At 34.1% G+C, this 18,743-nt stretch overlaps 1 protein-coding gene across 2 annotated transcripts in view; it reads left to right on the forward strand.

Moving 5' to 3' along the window:
* Positions 1-8,015: 8,015 nt before the first annotated feature.
* Positions 8,016-18,743, forward strand: part of foxn1 (forkhead box N1) — a 28,524-nt gene continuing 17,796 nt past the window's right edge. For both annotated transcript variants that reach the window (XM_056473684.1, XM_056473685.1), the window contains exon 1: positions 8,016-8,145. The gene's annotated coding sequence lies outside the window, so the exon portion shown is untranslated. The remainder of the gene's footprint in view (positions 8,146-18,743) is intronic.

Raw genomic sequence — 18,743 nt, forward strand, 5'->3', positions numbered from 1 at the left:
CCAAACACTGAAGAGCAAATCCAACGATGCGCAGCTCTATAGATCCCGAGCCATGCAAGCCAGTGGCGACAGCGGAGAGGAAAAAAAACTTCACTAAATGGTGAAAGTGAAGAAAAAAAAACCTTGAGAGAAACCAGGCTCAGTTGGGCACGACCATTTTAATTTCTCCGCTGGCCAAACGTCTTGTGCAGAGCTGCAGTCTCAGTGGCGGACGCTGGAAGCTGGCCTCAGCGAAGATTCGTCTGTCTCTGGAGCGTCACAGGAATCAGTTTCATGTTCTCATCTCCTCCATGACCATCACAGTAGCTGCTCAGGATACGGTCTGGTCCAGGATATGGAAACCTTGGGATCATCTCGTCATTGGTCTTGGATCGGATCAGTGACTCTGCATAGTCTGAGGGCCTCGGGAAGAGTAATAATTAGCGTAGCTGCTGTTCATAGTTTATATAAACAAGGTGCAGAAACCTGTGTGGAAGCCGCTTAGTGGTGCACTAAGTGTATGCTTTACTAAACAGATAGGTCTTTAATTTAGTTTTGAATTGGGAGAGTGTGTTTGAGCCTCGGACGTTATCAGGAAGGCTATTCCAGAGTTTAGGAGCTATGAATGAGAAGGCTCTACCTCCTTTACTCGACTTTGCTATTCTAGGTACTACCAGAAGCCCTAAGTTTTGAGATCTTAAAGAGTGAGTTGGATTGTAGCGAGACAGAAGGTAGTTTAGATAAACAGGAGCTAGATTATTTAAAGCTTTATATGTAAGAAGCAATATTTTAAATTCAATACGAAACTTAACAGGCAGCCAGGGTAAGGAGGATAAAATTGGGGTGATGTGATCAAATTTTTTAGACCTGGTAAAAACTCTGGCTAGACTATCTGGTTATCTACTAGGCTTTGCAGTTTGTATTAATTGTTTAGAGAAATGCATTAACTAATGTGCACATGTAAATAGTGTTGGGAGAAATGCGTCAAAGCCACTGAGAAAAACTGTAAAAACAAACAAACCAAAAAAGCTACAAATTCAAACATGTAAAAGAAAACTAAAAACAACACACAAAACAATGTTCAGTCTTCTTTTTCCATCAGTCATTCAGACAGACAGACAGACCGACAGACCGACAGACCGACAGACAGACAGACAGACAGACAGACAGACAGACAGACAGACAGACAGACAGACAGACAGACCGACCGACCGACCGACAGACAGACAGACAGACAGACAGACAGACAGACAGACAGACAGATAGATAGATAGATAGATAGATAGATAGATAGATAGATAGATAGATAGGCACCATTGCTAAGTGGTTAGCATAGTTGCCTCAAATCAAGAAGGTTGCTGGTTTGTGTCCAGGCTGGACCAGGAGGCCTTTCTGTACGGAGTTTGCATGTTATTGTCGTGTTCACATGGGTTTTTTTGGATAAAATTAAAAATGGTCTGTTTTTGAATTGGTTTCTCAGCATTGAGGGTTGTACTCTCACTGCTGGGTTGCGGCTGAAGGGAACTATGTAAAACAATTGCCAGAGTAATTGGTGATTTATTCCACTGTGGTGACCCCTAATAAAGCAAGGAATAAGCCGAAAGAAAGTGAGTTTCTGATTTTCATATTCTTGTACTTTGCTGGTCATCCATTTCCAGCTCCAAAGATCTTGATTGGTTTGACCCATGCTGAGAGGACAGAAGGCAAATCCTGTCATGCTCTGAGCTGAATCATCAGATAAGTGGATGAGTGTAGTCACTGGATGAGATTGGCAAACATGGGTCGGGGTGGACAGTAGGTACAGGATGGTAACCTCTGGATGTTAACCCTCACAATGCAATTTCCTTTCATGGGTTTTCATTTGAAGTAGTTTGTTTTTCTGTAGGCTATCTACGAAGAGGTATACCTTATGATAAATAATGCTGTAAAATGATAATGGAACAGGTAACGTCTATTCGCCAACTGATGCCATATTCTATTCTATTCTATGGACTCTTCACAACACTGTTATGTATTTAATGGTCATTGTAATCTTCAATCCTTGAAAGTTTTGAATATTATATTTATATGTATTTAAGTATGTATTATATCTTTGCATCAAATTACAAAATATGAATTTCTGCTTGCGTGAGTCGTTTGAAATGAGTGTATGGGCAGGACAGTAAATTTGATTTTGTTGACTTTTTTTCAAAGTCTTGATAATACCATTGATAGTTTCCCATTCAGTGTGCTTTAAGTTTACCCAGCTATGATGACTTCTGCTGCTGAAAAATCTGGAAGTGTGAAAAGGGTCTATTCTATTCTATTCTATTCTATTCTATTCTATTCTATTCTATTCTATTCTATTCTATTCTATTCCATTTTGGTTATTGTGTTTTTTTCACCATGGCAAAATGGTGCATGCAATTAATTTAAATTAGGACACTCAAGCTTATATATTTATTTATATTTATACTACAGTTCTGTCTGGTTCTTGAATCTGATTGGCTGATAATCAAGCGATATTCAGCAAATAACAGCTCTCGTCCAGCCTCTTCACCCTTGTGTAGTACTCCGCCCACATATACAGCGACAAGCAGAGGACTCTACAGCTTGACAAATATTGCTCCCATTGGACAACATAACGTACTTTTGAAACTTTTTAGGCGAGAATGTAGTTGTTTAGATTGCAATTGCGCAGTTTATTTATAAGAATAGAGCCTATTTTAAATTATTTATAATTTCTGAGAGACAGCATTAGCCTGTCTTTGAGCAAAGACGGGTGACGATGTTCACGCACAAGATGGCGACAGAGACCGCATAATAACCCTAAGAGGAAAAACGCCGGCTGTTTCTCAGTTCCAAGAACGCAGAGAACGGACTTGCGTTTTTGTGAAGAGTAGCCTATGGTCTTGCCAGGTGTCCTCCCGATGGCCACATGACCTTCACGTGTTTTTAATGGAAAATTACTTAAACATTACAACATTCATACAACGATTTATTGTTTTTCCCCCTTTTAAAATATATACTCTGCATAAATACCTAACAAATATACGCTGCACAATATAAATAAAACAGATTTTAATAATTTCAGCAAATAAACACCCTTAATGTGTTTATTCCTTTATCAAGATGCACATGGTAATGTTTATATTCACCGTTTCATTTAGGGAAACTCCTGAGGTAAATAAGTGATATCTCTGAACTTTAATAATAAGTCTACATAAAATGCTGCGCTTCCTACCTCCAGTTGCAATGACTTCTGGGACTTCCAGCGCGAGTTCGGTGCTCAAGTCTGCATCGGTGTGTCCTCGATATCAAGATCACATCCGGGAAGTTTCACGCGTCCTCTGTTCTTGCGATCTTCAGAGTATTGGAACTGAACTTTGGCAGCTGATGATGACGTTACACGAGAACACGAGCAAGCAAGACCGCTGAAGAACGCATATTGAGAAACAGCCATCGTAATTTCAAACTGACGTTACAGATGATCCAATCATTATTAAACAGGTAAATGGCTTTCTAAGTCGATCTCTCTCTTTTGTATGCTGTAGTGTTGTATTTATACTATAGTAATATTGTGATCTCCCAATTGCAACAGAAAAACTGGGAAATCTCTGTAGACTGATGGCATTTCATGTATATATAATAGCATTTGGCAGGTGGGCACTTATAAACAGAACCTTATCAGGTTTCAACACTAAGGATTTTTTCTACTGGTACGATCGGACCAGTGGTTCAGATTTATACTTGCCCTGCCAAAATTTTCACTGGCGCCACCAAAAAAGAAGTTATTAGCTATTTCTTAGCCAGATATTTTAAATAATGTGTTAAAAGCAAAACATAATTGTATACATACACTTTTTATTTAGCATTACTTAAAAAAACAACAACTGGCAATTTAAAGAATTATATATATTATAAGCGAAAATGTGCACTTTAATTTAATAAATAAATTAAATAAATAAATCAGAGAGGTAAGACTTTCTCTTAGCCTCATTTCAGTTGTCAAGTTTTGTAAAAATCTGTTTATTGAATCAATCAATGTATTAAAAAAAATGTTGGCCAGAATTATGCATTACAGGCTTAAATTATAGAGAGAAATAACAGATGAACTGAAACCAATCATGAAGCAGATCAATGCTGATCTTCTTTTTGAGGTGTCAGTCCAGAAATGAACAAAATAGACCTAATACAAAATATTACAAGATTAAAATATGGAAAAATGATCAGATGGTAATTTCTGTCAATTTTCCTAGTGGATAAACAGCAATCGGTATATTTCAACATGCTTGCACTTTCGTATTCGACATGAAACACACATTTGCCGGTAGGAATGACATCCCGCTCTACTGATAATTCTCTCTTCAAATAGCCATATTTATGGCTATTACACAACCATAATACACTGTGATATAGCCTGGTTCATTGAGCATTCTCACTACAACTGATCCACCTAACAGTTTGTTTCAGTCGAGCCAAGACTAGCTCATTCAGGCAATTTTTGGACCAATTGGTTTGGTGTGGATCCAAGCACGATTGTGGGATTCACATATGCCAAACTAACTGGGCAAACAGGACAGGTTCTGAAACAAAAGTCTAGGTGTGAAATCACTCTGTTTGCATGCAATTCAAAAACAGTCGCAGCCAAATTCAACTAAACCCATTTGGGCCAGTAACGATCCTGTCTACTGTCCCGCGCTTCTGGCACACTGGCCCTGGGCCATCAGGCAGTCCTTATTGTCAAGCCCTGCTTATCCTCCATTGGTTATCATCCTTATTTTTTCTTAATTTATGAGTTTATAAAATGTATTTGAGCAATAAATATTTGTCCTCATCTGCACGTCTCAGGCAAAACTTCAGCAGGTATGTTCGTGATTCAAGCTAAATTATATGACCATCGTGTTCAGCCAAATGTGAATGCCTAACTTCATTACTCTATGTGCGGCATGTGTCAATTCGCAGTGTTTTAAAGAGTTCTCTTCATTGTCATAAATCATCCTGCTAACACCCTCAATAAAACCAGAATTTGAAAACAGAAATTTTGAGTCATGAAAGAAAATGTTTATGCAAGTTTAATATTTACGACTATCTGTTTGCTTTTTTTGAGAACAAGCAAGTGAGAATGTAATTTTAAAATTGCTTTATAACAAAATCAAAAGATCCTTAGTGTCAAAATTAAATGTAGCACAGCACAGAAAGGGTTTTCTGTTTTATGTATTGATTTTGCATGAGCTGATATGCCTAGGCCAACAGGAAAAGACTAGCAGAAATATCTCTGTCAAGTGGGCTTTGTTATGCCATGTGCTGGTGCCAAACTATTCACCGTAATCGGTTACACCATCACAGGGCTTAAGGCATGTTATTTCAAGATGTCTTCGCAGAGCACACAGAAATAGGACTAATCAAAGAGGGATAACTTGAAATATAATATAGCAATGTAGTGTATTGTAAGTAGGTGCTGCTGAAACATGTTATGGATTTAGTGCTATCTATCTATCTATCTATCTATCTATCTATCTATCTATCTATCTATCTATCTATCTATCTATCTATCTATCTATCTATCTATCTATCTATCTATCTATCTATCTATCTATCTATCTATCTATCTATCTATCTATCTATCTATCTATCTATCTATCTATCTATCTATCTATCTATCTATCTATCTATCTATCTATCTATCTATTATACCAAGGGAGAGCAAATTATTAATATTCATTCATTATTTCATTTTCTTTTCGGCTTAGTCCCTTTAATAATCTGGGGTCGCCACAGTGGAATGAACCACCAACTTATCCAGCATATGTTTTACACAGCGGATGCCCTTCCAGCTGCAACCCATCACTGGGAAACATAATTAATATAATATAATATAATAAAATATAATATAATATAATATAATATAATATAATATAATATAATAAAAAAGGGCTCTTAATGTCTACATTAAAAGGTCCAAATCTGAATTTTTATTATGGTCAAATGTTCGGAACAATTGAAATTACATAACTTTTTTTTAATACATATCCATAACATGCATCACAAGTCAACATTATTTATCTCTCTTTAAATAAAGTGATATTTGCACTCAAAACACATTAAATACAATGCAAATGTGGCAAAACTACTAATATTAGTGCATTTTTGTATAAGATTGCATATCTCAGAGATGGAATGTCAGACACAATCAGTGGTGGAAATAGTACTGAAAAATCATACTTGAGTAAAAGTACCATTACTTGCCTAAAATGTAGTGCAAGTAGAGTAAAAGTATCTGTTTTAAAAATTACTCAAAGTATGAGTAAAAAGTAGACCTTTCAAAAGTACTCAAGAGTAGTGAGAATTACGCTGTAAAAAGGATGCATGTAAACGTAAAATTCTGTAGTGCATTTAGTTTGCCCAGCAGGCACACAACGTCATAAGACGTTAATATTAGGTTAGATTTAGGTTGAGATGTCAGGTGACCAAAATTCAGTGTCTAGCCAGTGTCTAAGGGCAATTTTATTTTGATGCTGAATAACATCATCAAATGACATTGATATTTGGTTGATTTTAGGTTGTATTGGCAAATTACTAAAATCCAACGTCGAGCCAACATCTTAAATCAACATCATATTGATGTCAAATACTGACATTTATTCATCAGGGATGGCAACCAAAATCTAACATCTGATAAACGTCATAATGGTAACATCCACACAACGTCAAGCTGTAACATCATTAGACGTTGATATTTGGTTGACTTTAGGTTGGATGTTTTCTAATTCCCATAGACAGGAAATAGTAAAGTAGGGGAGTAAAAGTACCGATCCAGCACTAAAAATGTAGTCAAGTAAAAGTACACATTTTAAAAACTACTTCGTAAATTACAATCCTGAGAAAAACTACTCAATTACAGTAGTTTGAGTATTTGTAATTTGTTATTTTACACCACTGGACACAATGCACTCAATGGAGCTAGTGATAGGTTTAGGTGTGGGCATTAAAAATCATTGCTTGCAGCTCAGATTGCAACTGCACCAGGTCTGCATCCAGCCCTCTCACTAAAAAAAGGTGAAAAATACAAAAGGTGTGTAATGAAAACTTTAGGTGTTGTAGTTTTGTGGTCCTTATATCTGTACTATTCAAAATGTCCGTATTTTGTTTCATAGTGGCACTTCACATTTCCACTCTTTACAACTCCAATTGTCTCATTACAAATTCATAGATATGTAAATATCTATCTTACAAATAAAGCAGAATGCCTTGTGGCAAAATAAAGGCATACTTGCCTGTCCATTCAACTTTGAATGGAGTTGGGTCCAGAGTCATATATAATATAATATAATATAATATAATATAATATAATATAATATAATATAATACAATATAATATAATACAATATAATATAATATAATATAATACAATACAATACAATACAATATAATATAATATAATATAATTTTATAATAAGTCATAATAATAATAAGTCCTTTTACTGTTAGAAAATACCTATTTAAAATAATATACAAATATATAAATATTTGTATATATAATAATTTTAATGCTTTAAAACTTATCACACGGTCATGTAAATGTGCAGTCTAAAATGTCATCATAACAATCTAAAACAAACCAGATAACAAAAAACAACTCATAAATCCTTATACAATGGAATTACAGTAACACACATCAAAACAGTTTTAAAGAAAAGCTGCATGACAAAAAACACACAAAACGACAAATTCTTCAATCAGTCATTCAGCCTCAATCCCTTTAGTTTTGATTACCTTACACAAACAAACCCAGAGGAGCAGCGTAACATAAGCACTTCACTGAGCGATTCCCTTTCACTGTCACTATGTTTCCTTCTCTCCATCCATCAATCCATCCCTCGTTCACATTAGAATATGATTTTAATACAGCAGCGGTTGTGGTTCTGCCTCCCAGGTTCACTAGGAGGGTAGGGGAAGAATTCACCTGTGCTGACATTCATTTTCCCTCCCTCTCTCTCTCTTTCTCTCTTTTTCTCTATAGATATCAGTCTCAGTTGTTTTTCTTGTCAGTCAGTCAGTCAGTCACTATAAAAGCAGACAGGCAATTCAAGACAGAGATTTTTGAAGCAGATCTACAACTTCAATCTGGACTCTGACTGACTTGCATTTATTTACAACCTGGGCCTGGAAGAGCCACACACAGCGGTAAGTGAAAATTGATTTTACTACTTTATTTAGCCTACTATACACTGCTCTGTTCACCATCCAGTGTACAAACCTGAAGATAAGGATTAACTGACGGCAAAATATCATGTAAATAAATCCAAAAGGAAAGAGTGAGTGTAAACATTTCACTTTTTCACCTGCAAAATTGTATCCTGTTTGGCACCAATAAATCAAGAAGTGTCCCTCGGGCTTGTTGTTAGGCTTGTCTCCACCTGGGTGAAATCTGCCCAAATACATCTAGGAAAGAGAAGAGAGGGATACAGCAAAAGAGAGAGGGCAAGGCAAGGCAGGTGCAGTCAGATTCAGTCAGCGGGGTCGTTTCCCTCTGGGTGCTGAAGTTTCGGCAGAAAGCCCATTCTCTCCGGGATATGATTATGGATGTGTCTGATAGAACATTTCAAATATGTTCTCATTACCTTAGAGAGGCTCACAGCTGCCAGTGACCTGTGAGTGTGTGTAGCTGCGCGAACACGTGTGTGTTTGTGTGTATTGGCAAACCTGTTGCGGCAGGTCTGGGGCTCCTGAAGGCTGGCTGGGGGCCAAAGTTGAAATCGCTAAGCTGAGATTTATTTTTAAGATGTTAGATAAATGCAAATCAGTATTTAATGGGCGGTGTGGCAAATATAGTATCGCAGATTTGGTTTCAAGCTGTGATTTGGCAATCTTGTCTTACATTTATAGAGTATTTTAGTTTTTTTTTATTACTGATGACATATCTGCTAAATAGCGCTGATGTTTTTATCTACTTGCTGAACTCTTGCCAAAATGATAAAGTAAATTGCCAAAAAAATACCTTTAACGATATAAAGTTTATACATATTCAAAAATAAAAATGAAAATACAAAATAGTGACCAATGTTTGACTAAAATTAAAACTATTTAATTTTTAATATGTTTATAAATGGTTCAAATAAAAACAAAAAAATGACAAATAATTAGTCAAAGTATTGACTAAAATTTAGGTTTAAACTAAAACGTATATAAAAAGCTGTCAAACGTTTAAGAAAAACTACAATACTATCTTAATGATCGAACACTGCCGTAAAAAGTATCAATTGATCATATTTTTTGACATTTACAATACATAGTAGCATTAAACAGCTTTCCAGAAACCTTCATTAGCATAAGTATTGCTAGATTAGTGGAGATTTGCAAGCAAGTGCCAGCAGCATTGCTAGCTTGTGAGAAATATTTATTTCATATTATTGGATTTCCATGTATGATACCGTACGTTAATAATGAAAATTCTGTCATTATTTACACACCCTCATGTCATTCAAAAGCTGTCTGAGTTACTGTACTTCTTCTGTCAGAATGATCGCACTGCTCTTTTTTTTCTATATAATGACAGTATACGGTGAACAGAGGATATCAGAGTTAAAAACTGTCCTCTCAAACTTAAATCCTGCAATTTAAATATGTTTTAATTTTATACTTCTATTCATTCAGAAGGACTGTACAACTTCATGAGGCTTAATATATGTAGCACAAAACCATGTAATGAAAGCTCAGCAATTGCTAGTATATTTCACAAATAATTGAATATTGGCAAGAAACTCTTTGAAGTTAATATGAAAGTTAAAAGATCAGGATATAATTCTATTGTAAAATGAACTCCAGTTATTTTAAAAGTGTTTTGGGCTATTTTTATCTGTCCTTTTAGTGTTGCCAAAAATATTGAAACTAGTAAAATATTTGACATGATACATTGTTAATATCAAGTACCGAAACACTGTTATCAGCTGTGCTTTTTCTCTCCCAGCGAGTTTATACACTTTGCGGTTCTGCAGGTCCTCGTGTTTTGTTATGGTGTTACGGACCACCACAGTTTCACTTTCAATTCCATTTATCCAGTGTTTTCAGGGGCTCAGTGTGGCTCGCTTCAAGTTTATGCTGCAAGCACAATGCTCATTTTTAGGTTTTTATCTATTTAAACATTCATAAGCAAGATGCTAATAAACAGAGCTCACGTGTTTATTTTACTATAGGCCTACTATAGTATGATAAACGGAATGTGAGGTGTATATGAATTAATAATATTCAAAAACCAGTAAGTGAATGTAAACAGTTCAGAAATAAATCAGATGTGTATAAGTATGTTAGATCCATGCATTTAGACACATGCTGATACTGTCTGGCATTGATAAACAACAACAAAAACAGAGAGAAATCCCTGCTAGACCTAGGATGACCTAAAATAACTGCTTTCAAATCTATCTTTGCTCTATTGCATTTATTTGTGAGTGTATTTATCAGATTGTCTTGCATTTAACTTTAAAATATACAAGCATTATTTTCTTGGATACAGTGTAAACTTTGTGCCTTGAATATTGTGGTAATATTTTCCTGTGGTATTAAAAAGGACATTTAAAATCAGAATTTTACTGTAACAAAATATTATTTACATACAATAATAAATATGATAAAATAATTCATTTATTTATGCTTTTAAATTGCATAATAGGGCCTTGATGTATTATAATATACTTGGTGCATCTAAAATCATATACTTCCCTCCTATATAGTATTTGAAAAACAGTAAATGAGATGTGGATCCGAAATCGTAGTATTAAAAAAACAGTAGGCGAGAAGTACTTGAATGACTGCTTCCGATGAGATTCTGAGGTGTGAAATGGGAGTGAAGCAACATAGATAATGTGGATAGGTCATAGGGCTGTACAATATATCGTCTCAGCATTGATATCACAATGTGCAAAATTTCAATGTTGAGTCTGAATTATAGTTGACCAGGAGCTAGAGAATTGTATTTAATTACTGTATTTAGATGGAATTTTTGCAAAAAAATTTATTTTACATAGAATTTTTGTTTCTAATCCAAATATCTACATTTCAAAGCAAAAACAAGATTTTTTTTACTTACACCACTGACAGATAATTTAAAACAAAACAATATTTTACTTGATCCAAGAATATTTAGATATTTAGACTTTAGTCAGTTAGACAAAGTAATTTTTTTCATTGTGATTATTCAATTTCTGTACCTGAATACTGTTTAACTCCCCAGAAAACTGTCAAATTGTGCTATTCAAATTATCTTGTAAAAACTGTATTCATGTCCCAATATATATTGCAGAAAAATAAAATATTGCAATATCAGATTTTTCCAATATCGTGCAGCTCTAGTACACTGAAAAAAAAAGATTCATTGGATTTACTAAATGTTTTTAAAGTAAGTGGTAAGTTGGTAGGGTAAGTTGAACATTACTAAATTTAATTTGTTTGTTTAAATTCAGCCCACACTGTACAAAATGCTGGGTTCCACAAAATTAATTGTTTTATGTTCAATCCACCTAAATATGTAAAAACGATTAACTTAATTGATTTTAGATATTTAAGTGGATTGAACATAAAACAATTAAGTTGTCCCCAAAAAACACAAAAGAATTGTGTTGTTTCAATTAATTTTAATTTGTTAGAACAAGCAAGCTTTTTTTCAGTGCATATTAATTGTTTGAAACAATTTAGCAAAAATATTTTTTCAGTGTAGGTCATGTGATAATAATGGGTTCGTCATAAATTACAATACAAAAAAAAACATTTAAAAAAGAGATAATGAGCTGCCAGTATTTATTTTTTATTTTTGAACTTGTATTTCTCTATTTCTGTTTTATCAAAAATGTAAATAAAAGTAACTTTGTTTAGAGGTGCTGTATGTAAGTTTTGATTCTTTTAAAGCATAAAAATACAATCATAAGTTTGCAGATATTTAAGAAACAAGCCAGTTCTTTTTTTTAAATCTGAAAACAATGCTGAAGTCAGTTATTCTGCTTTGAAAATGTCTGTTACGTGCAAAATGCTGTCTTTGTTTTGGTCATTTAACCCGCCCAATGCCAGTTTAGCCAATTATGTTTCAGCACCCCGGGTTACCCTGTTAGAAAATGCATATTTCATTCATTCATTCATTCATTCATTCAGAAAGGCTCTCAAAGCATGCATCAGCGACCTAAATGTGACCTCTGGTGGGCAGTAGCAGACTCCCAAATGAGAGGCAGATTCAGAGTTCCACATGAGGTTATCAATTACCACCAAATATAAATATAACAAGCGTAAACATTAGGTGAGCAGCCTGGTTACATTGTAAACCCATGTCTTAACAACACGCTACATGATGAGATTTGCAGTAATAAGCAATTTGGCTGTTTGCACCAGACGAAACACGACAGAAGTTTAAATACAGCCATTTAGAAGCACAGAATACGCACTCATGCATGAAATGGTTCAGTTTATAATCGAATTAATACATATTAATACATATGTACATGCTGAATCACTATGTGTTGCTTTTGAGTCACAGTTCTAAAGTTCAATGTGAAATGGTCTATTTTATTGAGGTGAACTATCTGCTGCTGCTTTCAGTAGTATGGCAATAACTGTCATATAAAATGGCATTATTATCAGCATTTAACACTGAATAAAGCACACTAGGTGTACTTGAGGCTATCATTGTCAGGTTTCTGTTATTCATCTGTAAGAAACAGAAACCAATTCTAATATATCAGTTTGAGGTGTTGGTTAGAACAAAAACTCCTTTTAATATGGAGAATAATCCTTCTATCCCATGCTGTTGCCTTTGTAAAGAACACGATTTAAATCAGCCTTTAGCCTCAATTGTCAGACTTGCTCCTTGGTCTTCAATCTGGCAACCTGCGCTTAATTCAACCACTGTGTGTCAAACAAAAAATTACATTTTCAACCAAAAGCAAATGTTGGTGGAATGGAGATCAAGGTCCCATAATGCCAAATATTTGAAATCTGTGTAAATAAACTTGATTTGTTTTCGCTATGCCTCTGGTCACTATTAGTGGCACTACTGTGACAGCATCTACATTCTGCAAAAAAACAAAAAATTAAAATAAAAAAAAGTACTGACATGAGGTTAAATGAATGATGAGTGAGCTTTCCTTTCTGGGTGAACTATCCATTAAGAGAGGACTCTGCAATTTGACCATTAGGAAGTACTGAGTAATTATTTTTTTCCAATGCTCAGATGTGTTTCCCGTGAAGCACAGTGAAAGTGCTTTTGTAGTCATACGGGAAGAAATCTGCCAATTACTTGATGGATGACTGTGTAAAGGAAGATGCACAGTCCATTTGAAATGCCACTCAAGTGTGGTGAGAGCAGTTCTAGTGCATGGGTGGAGCTGCATAGACTTGTAGGAGACCTGATCAAAGAGAGATACATGCGATCATATGCTGGAGACTCTTGAAATCAAGCACTTTTACAATCAGACCTGTTTCAGCACTTTTATTCTTAACTGTATCTCTCTTCACACACACACACACACACACACACACACACACACACACGCACACACACACACACACACACACACACACGCACACACACACACACACACACACACACGCGCTTTATTTTCATTTTATCTTGTATTAGAGGATTATAAAGCATGGCTTACTGACCTCTGCTTGATGCTGATGGAAAAACAGAAACTTTTCATTTTGTGAATGTTTTGCCCACAAACTCTCTAACATTAATTATTTGTAATATATGAAATAAGTGTCAATATTATACAAAAATACATTAGTGGACATTCTGATATATGATTAAATATTCGAAAGGGTCTTATTAACCTTAAAGCATGTTTTTGTTGGGTTAAAAGTATTTGTAAAGCTCTTTACGCAGAATGACCTTGGTTCATTCTCCATGAAGAAATAATTGAATTGATCCCTTTTTAATATATGAAGTATAATTGTAGGTCTATTGCATGCTACAATTACATTGCATATACTATTGTTCAATTTTGGATTGTGATTTTACTTCCTCGATTAAACTGACCTCAATCAGTGATTAACTTAACATTTTAATACAATCATACAATAAGTACTTCCCATTGGATAAACACTCCTAAATGAGATTAAATATGACCGACAAAAATGTAAGACTATTTTAGAAATCTCATCGTCGCTTTTTTTCTTTTTTTGCATTCCTTGTCTCAACATGCATGTGAAATATTGGGATTTAAACTGGTAATTTATTTTAATTCATAAATGTAAGGAAAAATGCACTGTAAAAAATAATGACAAAGTCAAGACAACAAATATTTTTATGATGTTTTAGCTTATTTTAATAAGTTGTTTTTAGGTTAATACATTAATGTATAATATTAAGTTAATAAAATATCTAAATATTTTAAGTTATACAAAGTTTAACTTAATATTTTAGTCAGTTTGACTGATATAAGCTGAGATGACTAGAAAAGATAATTAGATTGAACTGATAATTTAAAGGCAGCACTAATATTTTTACAGTGAACATTTTTCAGATTTTTTTGGTGTTTCACCAAATAAACAAATATTTTAAAATACAAATTTATTTATTCATTCATTCATTAATTTTCTTTTCGGCTTATTCCCTTTATTACAGTTTTCTTCAATTGTTTACACACAATTACTTGTACTTCAGGCACAATGACTACAACATGAAACTGATGCACCAACCCCCTGAACCAATTCTGCTAAACTACAAGCACAATTCCTGCTTTACACTCAAATTGCAGTTTTAAAACACACTTTTTTCAAAACACTACACACAATTCTCTGCATTTGGCACAATTTTCATGCAGAAAATCTCTTGTTTTCACAAGGAAAACACACTGTCATTCTCATTTGTAAAGTCAGTTGTCCTACTTTGCATACTAATTATCTAAACACACACACTCCGGTCAACTTTAGCATACCCGATTCACCTGTACCACATGTCTTTGGACTTGTGGGTGAAACCGGAGCACCCAGAGGAAACCCACGCGAACATGGGAAGAACATGCAAACTCCACACAGTAATGCCAACTGACCCAACCAAGGCTCGAACCAGCGACCTTCTTGCTGTGAGGCGAATGCGCTACCCACTGCACCACCGCGTCACCACAAATTTAAGTTGTCAATATTACAGTTTTTACAGTTCTGCTTACAACCTGCATAAAAACAATCTTTCTAACAAAAATACAAACACTTCCATTTACCAAAATGGTAATAATAATAATAATAATAATAATAATAATAATAATAATTATACTTGATTAATAATAATAATAAATTAATAATAATAATAATAATAATAATTATTATTATTATTATATAAATGATTAATAATAATAATAATAATAATACATGATTAATAATAATAAAAATAAATTAATAATAATAATAATTATTATTATTATATAAATGATTATTATTAATAATAATAATAATAATAAATGATTAATAACTACAATAAATGATTAATAATGATTATAATGTAATAATATAGTAGTAGTAGTAATAATAATATAATAATAATACATAATTTATATATAATATAATAATAATAATTATTATTATTAATAATAATAATAAAAATAAATGATTTATAATAATGAATGATTAATAATAATAATGCTTAATAATAATAATAAATGATCAATAATAATGATAAATGATTAATAATAATAATAAATGATCAATAATAATGATAAATGATTAATAATAATAATAAATGATTAATAATAATAATAATAATAATAATTGATTAATAACAATAATAATAAAGGTGACACGGTGGCTCAGTAGTTAGCACTGTTGCCTCACAGCAAGAAGATTGCTGGTTTGAGTCCCGGCTGGGCCAGTTGGCTTTTCTGTGGTGTGTGCATATGTTTGTATACAGTTTTTCCAGGTGCTCTGGTTTTCCCCACAGTCCAAAGACATGCGTTATAGGTGAATTGAATAAGCTAAATTGGCCATACTGTATGTGTGTGTGCAAGAGTGTAAGGGTGTTTCCCAGTGTTGCGTTGCGGCTGGAAGGGCATCCGCTGGATAAAACATATGCTGGATAAGTTGGCGGTTCATTCCACTGTGACGACCACTGATTAATAAAGGGACTAAGCCGAAAAAAAAAGAATGAATGGATGAATGAATGAATTAATGAATGAATAATAATGTTAATAATAATAATAAAAGAAAAAGAACAATACTGTTAAAGTAATATAAAAAAGTAATAAAACATTTAAAAATATTTTTTCAATGAAATGTAGCATAAAATGTAATTATCATGCCTCATTTACTTGCCCAATTCCCTTGTGTATACAAGCACTTTGTCTACTCAGCTGTTTTCCTTTAAGAATGGAAATGGCTTGTATGTCGACTAAAACAGGCCAGAGGATCAGTTTAAAAGTCACAGTGATGGACCATAAAGGCCAGATCAACTTCCTTTTCAATACTGAATTACACTCTATGTTTCAGAGGGACCAAAACTCCCCCCGTCTCCGTTTCATGTCACTAACACACTTCTGCTTCTCCTTCATGGTTTGTTGGTGATTTTAATGAGTTTCTGTTTCAAATAGCACAGTCTGCTGACGGTAACTGAAAGCAGCCTGAATTGCCAGGAATACCGGATACTTATGTGTCCTAATGTTTGGTTATGGTCATAAAGCAGGGCTAGGATATATAGTTTAATTTAATCAAGACACTAGTATTCAGCTCAAAGTGACATTTAAAGGCTTAGGTTAATTAGGTTATTTATGCATGATAGGGTAATTAGGCAAATCATTGTATAACAAAAATTGTTTCTGAGGACTAATAATATTGATCGTTGTCACAATAATCACTGATCTAATCCTTGTAGATCACTGGTAAATACGCAGATCGATATAGAACTACAAATCCACCATTATATGGCCTACAGGTCCAGTTATGCACTGCTCACACGCACATGTTCTGGATTCTGCTGATTACACACACGCACGCACACACAGCCAGAGGATTGTCAAGGACTGATTACAAGGGCTTTTTATACAACAAACACACACACGCATCAGTGCTGTGTCTTGTTTATGGGTACTGTAAACTTTACAATGCGCTTGCCTTGCCTTGCTCTGTTAGACCCTTGCCTTGTTTTATTGTTTATTCCTGTCTGCTGCCTGCCTTTTGACCATCCACCCGTTTAATGACCACAACTCTGTGTATACATCTGTTTGGCCCTGTGTTGATCTTTGCTTGCCTGATCATTCTCCTAATAAATCCTGCATTTGGATCTGCACGTCCTTGTCAGCGTCCTATCACATTACAATTGTAAAATGTTTCTAAAAAAATTAAAAACTGCTTTTATTGTAGTGGAAATAAAACAAATAAGACTTTCTCCAGAAGAAAAAATATAATAGGAAATACTGTGAAAAATTATTTGCTCTGTGGTTTGGGAAATATTTAAAAACGACAAAAACATTCACAGGAGGGCTAATAATTGTGACTTCAACTGTATGTATATAGCAGATCAGACCTTTTTCACTACAAAATGTATCATCGCTGTTCTGTTAAATGCTTAGGAAATAGTTGGACAGGGATTTTCTTTACAAGCGGCTGAACAGATACAGGCTTTAAAACTATAAGTTTGCCCAGAAGCTAAATAGCTGGGAAGACAGATTGTTTAAAGACACGAAAAATACCATTATGACATAATGTTTGAGGAAAAAAACTGAGGTTGAACATTATTGCAATGCATTTTGTGTATATACACTCCTAATTAGATGATTTTGGAAAACATGCCAGGCCATTGGACGAGATGTGCTCAAAGTGAGTCTGGAAATATACTCCTATGCAGCATTTCATAAAATGCATATATGAAACCAGGCATATGTCTGACCCCAATTTAACAGGGGTCAAGCTTACAAGCACAACAGCATTCCTATATGACACTCAGCTGTAAAACCAGAGACACGGACACAAGAGTGTCAACTTGTTTGAAGTTATACAGTGATGTGTTTCTACACGCATGTACTTATATAATAGCTTACGAGCTCATATTTGCATTTTACATGGCTCTCTGTAATACTTGATTCTTATTGGTCAGTCAAATCATTCCCAGGCCATTTTAGAAAACTGAATTTATTGTTAAAGTCAACCTGGTAGTTTTACACCAGTTTAGTGGTATTACCAACCAATCTCACTGTACTTTGTAACTTTCTGATTTAGTAGTTATACTTCATATGAATATGTACAATCTCATTTGTACAATTTAGTAGGATTTGAGGTTTAGTGGCATGTCTCCTTAAAAAAATCTTACATTTTTGTAGCCACTAAACTGACAAATCGTACAGAATAGATCAATTTTCAGGCTGGTATTACTGAATGAAAGGGGCTAATAATAACTTCTCGGAATAACCTGCTGCTAATCCGGGTCTGTGTTTTCTTTGTGAGCACTTCAGTTTACAGAGCGAATAAAGTGTTTCAACATAAATTGATATTTTATTTGCAATTATGTACTTGCGTGGGAAGTAGCTATGTAGTAAGCAGGATAACATCCAACCCATTCTTACGGCTAAAAAAGCCCTTGAGTCACGACTGAAGGGTTTATTCTGTTAAAACAACCATCTATGTACATTATACTGCACTGTCAAAAAATGATATGATCAATCACCCAAAGAATTCTGGCCCAGATTTGGCATAAAGCTGGCACAGCAGGCATGGGCCAAATGTCAAATGTAGTATTTGGCCCGGATGTAAAAAAACAAAACATATGTGAGTGTAAGTTACATTTTAATTATTTTTAAGTAAAGAAATAAATT

This window comes from Danio aesculapii, chromosome 15 (assembly GCF_903798145.1).
Source record: "Danio aesculapii chromosome 15, fDanAes4.1, whole genome shotgun sequence".
NCBI classification, from domain to species: domain Eukaryota; kingdom Metazoa; phylum Chordata; class Actinopteri; order Cypriniformes; family Danionidae; genus Danio; species Danio aesculapii.